The sequence below is a fragment of the Triticum dicoccoides genome, chromosome 6B, assembly GCF_002162155.2.
Source record: "Triticum dicoccoides isolate Atlit2015 ecotype Zavitan chromosome 6B, WEW_v2.0, whole genome shotgun sequence".
Classification (NCBI taxonomy): Eukaryota; Viridiplantae; Streptophyta; class Magnoliopsida; order Poales; family Poaceae; genus Triticum; species Triticum dicoccoides.
Genome location: NC_041391.1, coordinates 470,611,221 through 470,622,416, shown reverse-complemented (window position 1 = coordinate 470,622,416; position 11,196 = coordinate 470,611,221).

Here is an 11,196-nt window from a genome sequence, read left to right as displayed (position 1 = left end):
AACTATCATGCGTGGGTGCAATAGCAACAATTTCATGTTTAACATAAGGAATTATAGCAAGTTCATCTCCATAAGCATAATTCATATTGGCATCTTGGCCACAAGCATAGAAAGCATCATCAAAAAGGGATATTTCAAACAAATTTCAAGGGATGATAGCAATCATCATAGCAATCATTCTTTGGTAAGCACGAAGGGGAATTAAACAATGTATAAGTTGAAGAGTTACTCTCATTAGAAGGTGGGCATGGGTAGCTAATCCGCTCTTCCTCCTTTTGTTCTTCGCTCTCCTCATCATCTTTTTCATCCAATGAGCTCACAGTTTCATCAATTTCTTCTTCCATATCTTCCTGCAAAATATTAGTCTCTTCTTGGACAGCGGAGACTTTCTCAACAAATGCATTAATATAGTAATTGTATTCATAATTTTCATAGCAATATCTAAGTATAGCAAGATTTTCAGGCCTATAAACATCATCATCTAAAGCTTCATACTTTTCAAACAAAGATTCAATTTCATAAGCAGCCTTAAAAGCAACAAATTCTTCAATTTGTTCAACATCATAGTAATCATATATACCATTAGCATAAGTAGCTAAGTTTCATTATCATTAAATTTGCATGAAAAGGGAAGGTGTGGAGCCTTCATCCTAGAGCAACAAGTAATATCATATCTCACGCATAGTTCACGAGCATACCAACGCAACATAATAAATTGATCCCATAATAGTTTCCCTTTTTGTGTCGAGCGATAATCCCTAAAGTATTCACATTGATCCAACGTGTCTCCCATTATAAAGTTGAATGGGGTTTTCTCAGGATTATCAAAGTAGTACACAATATCTTTCACACAATGAGAATCGGGGGTTTTAGGAGTTACCCCATCTCTATGAGGAGCATGTACACCTAATTGTTTTGGTATTTCGTGTTCCATATCCATAATAAAGATAGAGAACAACTAAGAACAGAAAATAAAAATTACTTAGTGATAAAGCAAACAAGCTCACACGAGAATATTCACCCCACGCGATTGCTCCCCGGCAACGGAAAAAGGACTTGATAACCCACAAGTGTAGGGGATCGCATAGTTTTCGATAAGTAATAGTGTCGAGCCCAACGAGGAGCTAAAGGTAGAATAAATATTCCCTCAAGTTCTATCGACCATCGATACAACTCTACGCACGCTTGACGTTCGCTTTACCTAGAACAAGTATGAAACTAGAAGTACTTTGTAGGTGTTGTTTGATAGGATAGGTTTGCAAGATAATAAAGAACACGTAAATAAAAGCTAGGGGATGTTTAGGTAAAGATGCAATAAAATAAATATAGCGAGTGTGGAAAAGTGGTGGTAGGAGTTGTGAAATTGTCCCTAGGCAATTGACTATGTTACTAGACCGGTAATCACTATTGCAATTCTATTTGTGGGAGAGGCATAAGCTAACATACTTTCTCTACTTGGATCATATGCACTTATGATTGGAACTCTAGCAAGCATCCGCAACTACTAAAGATTCATTAAGGTAAAACCCAACCCTAGCATTAAAGCATCAAGTCCCCTTTTATCCCATACGCAAACAACCTACTTACTCGGGTCTGTGCTTCTGTCACTCACGCCACCCACCATAAGCAAATCATAAACATATTGCAAACCCTACAGCGGGAATCCCTCACGCTTGCGTGACACGGAGGGCACAATAGGACAGCACCAACAATAAAACATGCAACTCAAACCAATCATAGCAATTCATCAATCACCGATAGGACAACGGAAATCTACTCAGACATCATAGGATGGCAACACATCATTGGATAATAATATGAAGCATAAAGCACCATGTTAAAGTAGAGGGTACAGCGGGTTGCGGGAGAGTGGACCGCTGAATATAGATGGGGGAAGGTGATGGAGATGTTGGTGAAGACGGCGGAGGTGTTGGTGTAGATCGCGGTGATGATGATGGCCCCCGACAGTGTTCCGGCGCCACCGGAAGCAAGGGGGAGAGGGGCCCCCTTCTTCTTATTCTTCCTTGACCTCCTCCCTAGATGGGAGAAGGGTTTCCCCTCTAGTACTTGGATCCCATGGCGTGGGAGGGGCGAGAGCCCCTCCGAGATTGGATCTATCTCTTTGTTTCTGCGCTCCCAGATTCTACCCCTTCAACGTTTCTTTAATATCCGGAGATCCGTAACTCCGATTGGGGTGAATCTTTCGCCCAGATTTTTCTCATAAAATTAGCTTTCTTGCGGAAAAAGAAGGGCATCAACCACCTTACGGGTGGCCCACGAGAGTGCCAGGCGCGCCCAGGGGGTGTGGGCGCGCCCCCTGTCTCGTGGCCACCTCGGACACCGTTTCGCGTTGATTCTTCCTTCGGAAAATCCCAAATATTCCAACATAATTCTCCGTCCATTTTTATCCCGTTTGGAATCCGTTTGATATTGATTTTCTGCGAAACATAAATCATGCAACAAACAGGAATTGGCACTGGGCACTGGATCAATATGTTAGTCCCAAAAATAGTATAAAAAGTTGCCAAAAGTTTATGAAAGTTGAAGAATATTGGCATGGAACAATCAAACATTATAGATACGACGGAGACGTATCACTTACCTTAGTTCATGCATGGTTCCAGATATAATCTCCTTGGTTGCAAAAAAAAGTTAGACATGCTTATGAATATACAGCATGTTCAAACGCACAACAAAGGCTGATGCCCCCTTTTAGATCTGATTTACAAATGCCATTATCTCGGGTTCAAATAGATGAATGCACTTCCTATGAATTTGAATCTTCGAAACCCCCTTTATGTTGAATTCAACATGTATTCTATTTCATAGCTAGCAATTTGGAATGTATAAAGTGCCCAAATGACAAATGTATAAAGTGCTTCACACTAACAACATGGAGTGCACTAATTAATGTTCATATATGAATTGCAAAAGCAATCCATTGCCTGTATTTCAAACCGCTCTCACTCTATGGATCAATAATATGAAATAAACACATGCACATGCTAGAATTCAATAGAGTATGGGTGTCTGATAGACCGATTTTCGTCCATATGCAATTTGCAAAATTCATGATCTCATCCAAATATAATAATGCCATTTATATTTTAATTTAATGCATAGAACCGCCTTTTACATGTAGATGCACTATGCCTTGGCCCGTTCTCACAAGCACGCTATATATATCTCTATCTAACGCATAGGTGCACACACTTTATATGCATCGACATTTCTCTTTCACACATGCTCACAATCTCTCTCGGGGTGTCGGGGTGTCTCACGCACATGCCCTCTCTATATATATATATCTCTCTCTCTTTCTAACTACTATGTACCACTCTTTTCACTAATCTCAGTTGGAAAACACTATTTCTCTCACATTCATATATACACACGCACGATCTCTAGTAGCCTCTATACGCACATATATGTGCCTACGTGTCTCCCGCACGCACATTATCTTTAGGCCTCTCTCGCACACATTGCCCCCCGCCCCCAGACACACCCTCTCTTAGTAGTTGGCAGATATGATTCCATCATATCATTTGGTAGCATATCCCTGACTATTAGGCTGGATGGTAATACGAGGCAAAGTTTTACCCTATTTCGGGCCCTTGCAGTTGAGGAAAAAGCCTATTCTTGGTACTGTATATTAGTGATAGGGGTGTGTACAAAGTACACGTGAATACCAGACATTGTGTGTGTGTGTGTATACTATCAACGAACTAGCCCCCAAGCTTCTATAACATACTCGGGGCCTAGGGTTACAAATCATATATAGTCGGCTTATCACCAGTGGGGATAGAGTCCTCCACGACTCTGGTAGCTTCGTACTGTACGCTGAGTCCTCCACATGGGTCTTCGTATAACGCGTCTCGGTCCAACCTATGTGGTGCAGGATGGAACCGACCCATGAGTCCTCATGTTGACCCACTACAACTAGAAAATATGTGCCCACCACACCACACACGCAATCGGCCACTAAGAAAATAAGCATATACAATAGTACAATGTTATACATGAAAGTTAATTGCATGGTACATCCAAAAATATTTGTTCTACATTGTGAATTTTTATATATTCTCCTAAAATATTAGTCACGGGAAAGAGAAATGAAGGGCATATATCTCCTTGTCTCCACCGGACACCCCCTCTTTCTACACAACTTTCACGTACGCACACAAACTATCTCTCGGCCCTCTAAAAGTATGCATGCCCACGACACATTCACGCGTGACGGTCACTGTATTTCAAGCTAAAGCACTATACGGTCACTGGACTTCAGAATATGCTCATTACGGTCATCGTATACATTCTCGTTGTGATCATACGGTATCTAGATCATGATATGTCTCTGTATTTTCTTGGTGACACTAACGGACATTGCATGTGATGCATGCTCTGTATTTTGTTGATGACACTTATGGTCATTGTATTTGAAGCGAAAGAACGGTATGTTCACTAGACTTCAGAATAAGCTCATCATGGTCACCACATACATTTTGTCGTGCTAACCAACATGTGGTTGGATGGTTAGGAGGACAGTGGTTTCTCGAGCCCACCAGGGTTAAAGTACCGGTGCTCGCATTTATCCTGGGTTAATTTCAGTATTTTCCGGTGATGTGCGTTCAGTGGGAGGAGACGTTCCACTCGACTACGAGGCACCAATGGTGACTTCGTAAAATCTCAAGATCATATGTTGGCTCACTCTCTTGAAGGTGCTCATAGGTGTAGGGTTTGCGTGTGTGCGCTTATAGCGGTGAGTGCTTGCACGTATAAATGAGCCCTTGCGCCTATACCATGTTAAAAAAATACATGTCATGATTATATGGTCACTGGCTCACCCGTACAACTCTTATTTTGTGGATGACACAATCCATTGACCAGTCAAACGCTCCATGTGGCGCAACTAGTGTTGCACCATCGGGGCACGTAACCGGGGGCCCACCTGTCAGCCCGTATATGAAAGAAAGAAATGGTAGTTTGAGTCTGTATTGTGTTAATAAAATACATTTTAGGGTGATCATACGGTCACTGGCTCACCATACAGCTCTGTAATTTGTTGATGACACGATCAATTGACCAGTCAAACGGTCCACATTCAGCAGCGCACATTACCATAGGGCCCACCCGTCAGCGCGTATATGAAGGACAGAAATGGTAATAAATTAGTGGTCGGTGGGTATTCGAAGTCGTGAGACCTCTGGTTGGCAGTCGTCGGCGGTGGGGGGGCGCGGTGATTGGGCGGTGGTGTGGGGATCGCCGGAGAAAAAGCTCGTCCCAGGGGGGGCCTAGAGGGATGGCCGGCGCGGCGGCGGGCCGGCGGTGGGGAGTGGTTTTGGGGCGGGCAGGGCGGCGTGGCGGCGTGGGCCGACTGCGGGCTGCGGGGGCCGGTGGTTCGGCCAGTGGTGGTTGCGGCTCAGGGGGTGGACTTTGAGGATAAACTGCAGGCCCTTGATTTCGTATCCAGCGGCTGGAAAATCTAATAACCAGAGATGAAAAAGTGAGTCGACTAACGTGTAGCCTCACCCGCACGTACACATGCACGCACGCAATACACGCACACATGCAGGCATGCAACACTGACATGTACACATAACGAACACACGCACGCATGCAGGCGTGCAACACTTATACATACACATGCACTCAAGAACACACGCACGTACGCACACATGCATGCAGCACTAAAACATACAATTGCACGCACGCAACACTTCACACCTGCATGCACACAACACACGACGCAATACACACACTCAACCTATACGTGCATGGACCCTTTGTTAAGGACATGGATTGTTACGGGTATTAATCAATCTTATCTGTGATAAGCAGAACATTGATGTTTGCGGCGGTCTTTATGAATCACAACGTATCAAACGGGCTATCAAAATAGTAGGCTTATCTACATGAAAAACATCACACTCAATGAACAATCATCGGTTTATGAAATGCCCGCTTCTGACCGCCCTGGCCCACCAAAAGTTCCTTTGTTGTGCGCTGCCTGTGTTGGGTCACTGACATGCAGGCCATGTACCCAAAGAGCCCACATGTCAGTGGAAGAACGGCGCCATGTCATATGTAAGAGTCGAGGGCGCCACTCGCTGCACACCGAGCTGAACACGCCTCCTTGTCGCATTCAAACGCCTCCATCAAACCCACTCGTGTGGAAGCCGAGAAACCCACTCTGGACATACGTTCATTCATGACCGGGCCGGCATTAAACCCAACGCCGGCCGAGCTCCTCTCGTCCGCCGTCTATTCAATCTCCTATTTAAACAAGGCCAAACGCCGGCCAAGAATCGCACACCTCCGTCGATCCCCTATCTCCTCCTTCACCATTTTGTCCACTCTTACAATGGCTTATGAAGATAGTTATCCTGCATCCAAGCCGGCTGGGTGGCCCGCCGATCCCAATGGATATGAGCTATAGAGCTTGTTGATCCACCTCCCTCCACTCGCCCGACGGAGCCAGTTGCCGCCCCAAGCCGGCACGCGGTTCAGCAACTCGCCGCTCCAGGCCAGCTCGACGAGGAGCGGCGCACGGGCGTTGTTGCTACCATCCATGCCGTCGCCTCGTACCTCGTCTCCCGTTTCTGGGGCCGAGATTCCCATGCCAGCGGCCGCGCCATGCGAGCAGCGACAGAAGATGGGTGCACGGAGAGCGACGAGTCGGTGGCCAGCGCCTCCGCATCTGCCGCCATCATCGAGGAGAAGTAGAACACGGGAGGCCACCGCCGCTTGGGTCTCATGAAGGCCACCCCAGAGGCGACACCGACGTACACAGCAGGTGTCTTACTGGATCCTTTTGTTGCAAGGACCTTCGTCGACCCCGCATGGGCTCCACGGAAGCGGGGAAGCCCCCTTCCACCATTATCTTCGGCATCATCCAATGATATCAGTTGGGCAGTGGGGAAGCGAGCCGTCCTTTGCGCTGAAGCATATACCTCCAGGGCTCCCGGCAGTCCGGTGATCGTGCTGCCGGACACGAGGAACACAAATGGATCGGCGGGCGACCATTTAGGCATGGTATTATATACCTGTGTTGTCCAGAACGAGCACCGCGTAGTTCATTTGAATGTAATGAAATCCATCATGTTTGTATGAAAATCCGGAATTTTATATGATTTCTGCCGTTGTTTATATAAAATATTGTCGTGTTTGCATGAGTTTCGTCCGGTTGGTTGAGTTGTTGTCATAATGTGTGTGGCTACGGATGGATGGCATAATTTGCGGGTCGTTGGTCGGTCTGCGGGCGGCTCGGGCAGCATGGTGGGACAAGAAAACACAGCTCTTGCGAGCTCATCTCCAACGTGCGCTCTGGAGGATGCATGAGCACCCGGGCCATTCCTCGTTCATCCGTGGCAAAGGCACCGGTGGACAAAAGGGTCACCAATATTTTGGCTACCCTGGGCAAGATCCAAACAGCCCCTCCCAGAAGATTAAAATCCCTCGTTCGCCGTGGAATTTTGCCATGTGTTGTTTTACAAAACACCTATTGTGATTGACCCATGCAGGAGTTATCCCATTTTGTAGAAACTAATGATATCTCAACAATTTTATCGGAGAAATGGTATCTCAAGAATTTTATCGGACTCCATTTTTGTATACAAGGCCACAAACCCATATTGCAGGTACCAAGGCAAAAAATAATGTCTTCTAAGTCAATGTTTCAAGCCACCTTGTTTCCTGGTTTGTCGTGTAAATTAACGTGTATTCTTCTCTTTCATGCACATCAAGCCAATGCTCACACTCCCGCATGCATGCAAGGGATAATTAATGTCCTCCTTTGCTAGTACTATGAGGCAAACACCATTAATATTTCATCGATTAGTGTTAGTGGCCTTGTATATCTGCAAATTGTAATTTTGATAGTGGCCTTGTATATAAAAATGGAGGGAGAAAGATGAGAGATAAGGTGAGGAGGAGTGGGGCGTGGTGGTGACTGGTGGTCGGACGCATTATGTCTAGGTTTGTATCTCTCTCACACACACCCACATAGGTGGAGGACGTGCACGAAGAGAAGAGGTGCACGCACGACGCACGTACTCCCGTCTCTTTCCCAACCACACCCACGCGGGTACACGGTGGAGCTCATTTCTGTATGAAAAGGCAGCCCACATGGTAATTTGACACGTGTACTGGTTTTCCACTTGATGGAGGTAGGATCGTCCACGACGGGTGAACAAACAAATTGCGACTTGACGCCTTATGTCAAAAAAGAGGAAAACCATGTGGGGCCTACCTTAGAGGCAAGGCTCTATACACTGGAGTACTTTTGATGTGTCCTGTCAACTCGCAGAACGAGGAGAAGCTTGCTTAGTACACCTTCTCCCCCGCCCATGGGCGCGGTGGCTCGCGGGATGAGGTGAAGCTTTCTTACTAGTAGTAGTAATGTACGCCTTACGCCCGCTCCCTCGCCCACGCACGCGGTGGCTCGCGGGACGAGGAGAAAATTTTACTACTCCCTACATTTACTCCTCGTCCCTACCTTGGTTAGAGAGATTATCATATTGTTTGGAATATATATGTCCTTTAGTACTCCCTCCATTTACTTATACAAGGCCACTATAAAAAAATACATTTTGCATCTATACAAGGCCACAAATACTAATCGAGACAAAAGTTACTACTCCCTCCTTTCCAGTTGATGTCTCAATTTCATAATCTCTCCAACCAAGGTAGACGGTGAGTGGTCGATTTAATTTTTTAGTTTGCACAAGTAATTAGTACGCTCGTTTTTCTCAAGAATTTATGTTTACCGAGGCATTAATTAGAACGAATGCATTAATGACCACTAAATTTCCCGAAACTTCTACATGCATTGGTGAGTTTTCTCTTGACACTGCTTGCATCGGGTGATCTAACACACCTCGAAATCCAACATGTAATGGTACTACTACTACTAGTAGTAGAATTGAGACTTATAAAACGGAAAAATGAAAGTTTTTTAGATGAGCCCTATAAACCCTAGTGGGTACGTACTCCGTAAAATCAGATTTTCCCAAAACTAAGTCGCTCAACCTTTATTTTCTTGTTTCCCTTCCTGCCTCCTTGCCTCGAACAGACTATGCCAAACTCCCCAGCCTACCACGCGGGAAAAGACCTGCCCTCATCTTTTTTAGTCTGGGTTTGTATCGATGGATCGCGCGAAGCAGCAAAAACCAAACCATGTCTTGTACTCCTCCGTCGATGCTCGCTTTCATGACATGTGGGACATATAGCAACCGGGTCGACGTGTCAAGCACCAAATAATAGTGCAGAACAGCAGGGGGGACGCACCCCAGTCGTACCGCCCCAGTAGTAGTAATGAGTAATGAGACGTCAAATCACAATGCTGCACCTTCCCAGACGGACGAAGCAACCATTATTTCACACTTCGGTTCGCCATCATCTCAAACCATGTAGTATTGCTTCTTCCTTAAGAGGGACACGCGCATCGCCTTGGTACATCATGACACGTGGGACCGCATGATAGGCCATACTCCCCCTCCGGTCGCTCGGTAAAATCACCTCATTTTTACTACTTCCTCCATATCGGTTTACGTGGCATGCACGTCATTCTAGGTTGAGAATTTAACTAGCTATATATGTGATGAACAGTATATGTTTAGAAACTACATCCTCTTAAGAATCCAATGATATACTTTTTGTGACATAGTAACTCATATTTAGTTAGTCAAATGGATGACCTAGAACTACGTGCACGCCCTATAAACCGAGACGCCTAAAAAACAAGACAGAGAGGGTAGTTCAGTACGTATATTTTTATATCAATATAGTTAGGACTCACCAAGGAGCAAAACCAAGTGGTAGGTTGCTCCTGTCGTGTTGGCGTAGCAACTCAAGCGGGGCTAGTCCGCACACGAAATGGCAACACACTTAACAGGACCCCTTTGGCCGACATGTGGCTCATCCACCATCTTGTTCAATGTGCGATGCACCAAATTACAGTTTGGAGCAGCGGTTGGAATTGGAGGCACCTCGGTCGTAGCACCGCTGTAGTAGAAAATGAGCGATGAGGGGTCGAATCACAAAGCCCCACCTTTCCCGCATTAAGCTAGACGGACGAAGCAACCATCATTTCACTCTAGGGCGCAAGAGCATAAAGAAAAGAGAAAACCAATGATGCGTGCGACAGCTACCTAGGGCACCCTAGGGTAGGGGTCTCCACTACAGATCCTTTTTCTGAAAGTGCCTCCACTACAAATCGGCTTCTCCCTCGTCCTCTTGAAGAAAACCGATGATGCCTGCGGCGGTAGGGTTTGTAGGAGTACTACGGCGTGCGGGGCCATGTTGTAGTAAACATGAGAAGGATTGAGTACAAGTTGACGCCTTAAATATGTGTGGGTCACTTGGTTTTGCGGGAATGAGGCATCATTTTGGGTTCGGGGACCAGTGGAGATATAGTACGTACAAAAAATTGTGGGCGTAGGTTCGACCGAAAGGCAATGATTGCATGGGCCCTGCATTTTGATATACCCGGGGCCGCGTGAAATTTGCTACTCTACTCAAAACTAGTAAGGTACACATGCATTGAACGCATGAGATTTGGAAACCAAATTATGAATAAATAAACACTATAGTATGTAAAGCATTGAGTCATATATGCATGATGTAGATGTTCATTTAGTTCTTATAGTTCATCTCATTCAAAATCAATTAGTTTTATAAAAATGTTAAGATTCATGGGGTTGTGCATTGTAAAGCATAAAGTAAAAAACAAATAATGGCAATTCATTTAGAAAAAAATCAATTATGATACGGAAGATTCTAGAACAAAGGAGAAGTGCTTGTGTTTTATGTTTGTGCATTATGCTTAAGTTCAACCATGGAGTCTTCTAAATTGTACACGTGGCAGATCTGGTGGAATGTTGCTGATATCCAACGGCCAGTAGTGCTCGGATTTGCCATCTTTGCACTGTCGGATTAGCTTCATCCATCGACCATATTTCAAAGTTATTAGCACACTATATAGTTCTTGTGCCATAGTTGCATGTCTTGGAAAAAAGCTACTAGTGGGTTGTACTAGCTACTTAGGAATAGAAGATGTATACATGGAAGTTGTAGGGAAAGAGATGACATGGAGTATCTCAATTCCTATGAGTAGGGATTGGAAAGGAGATGTCATTTGATTCACATGATAGGAACTTTTCTATTGAATCTAGAGATGACATGTATCTCAATTCCTAT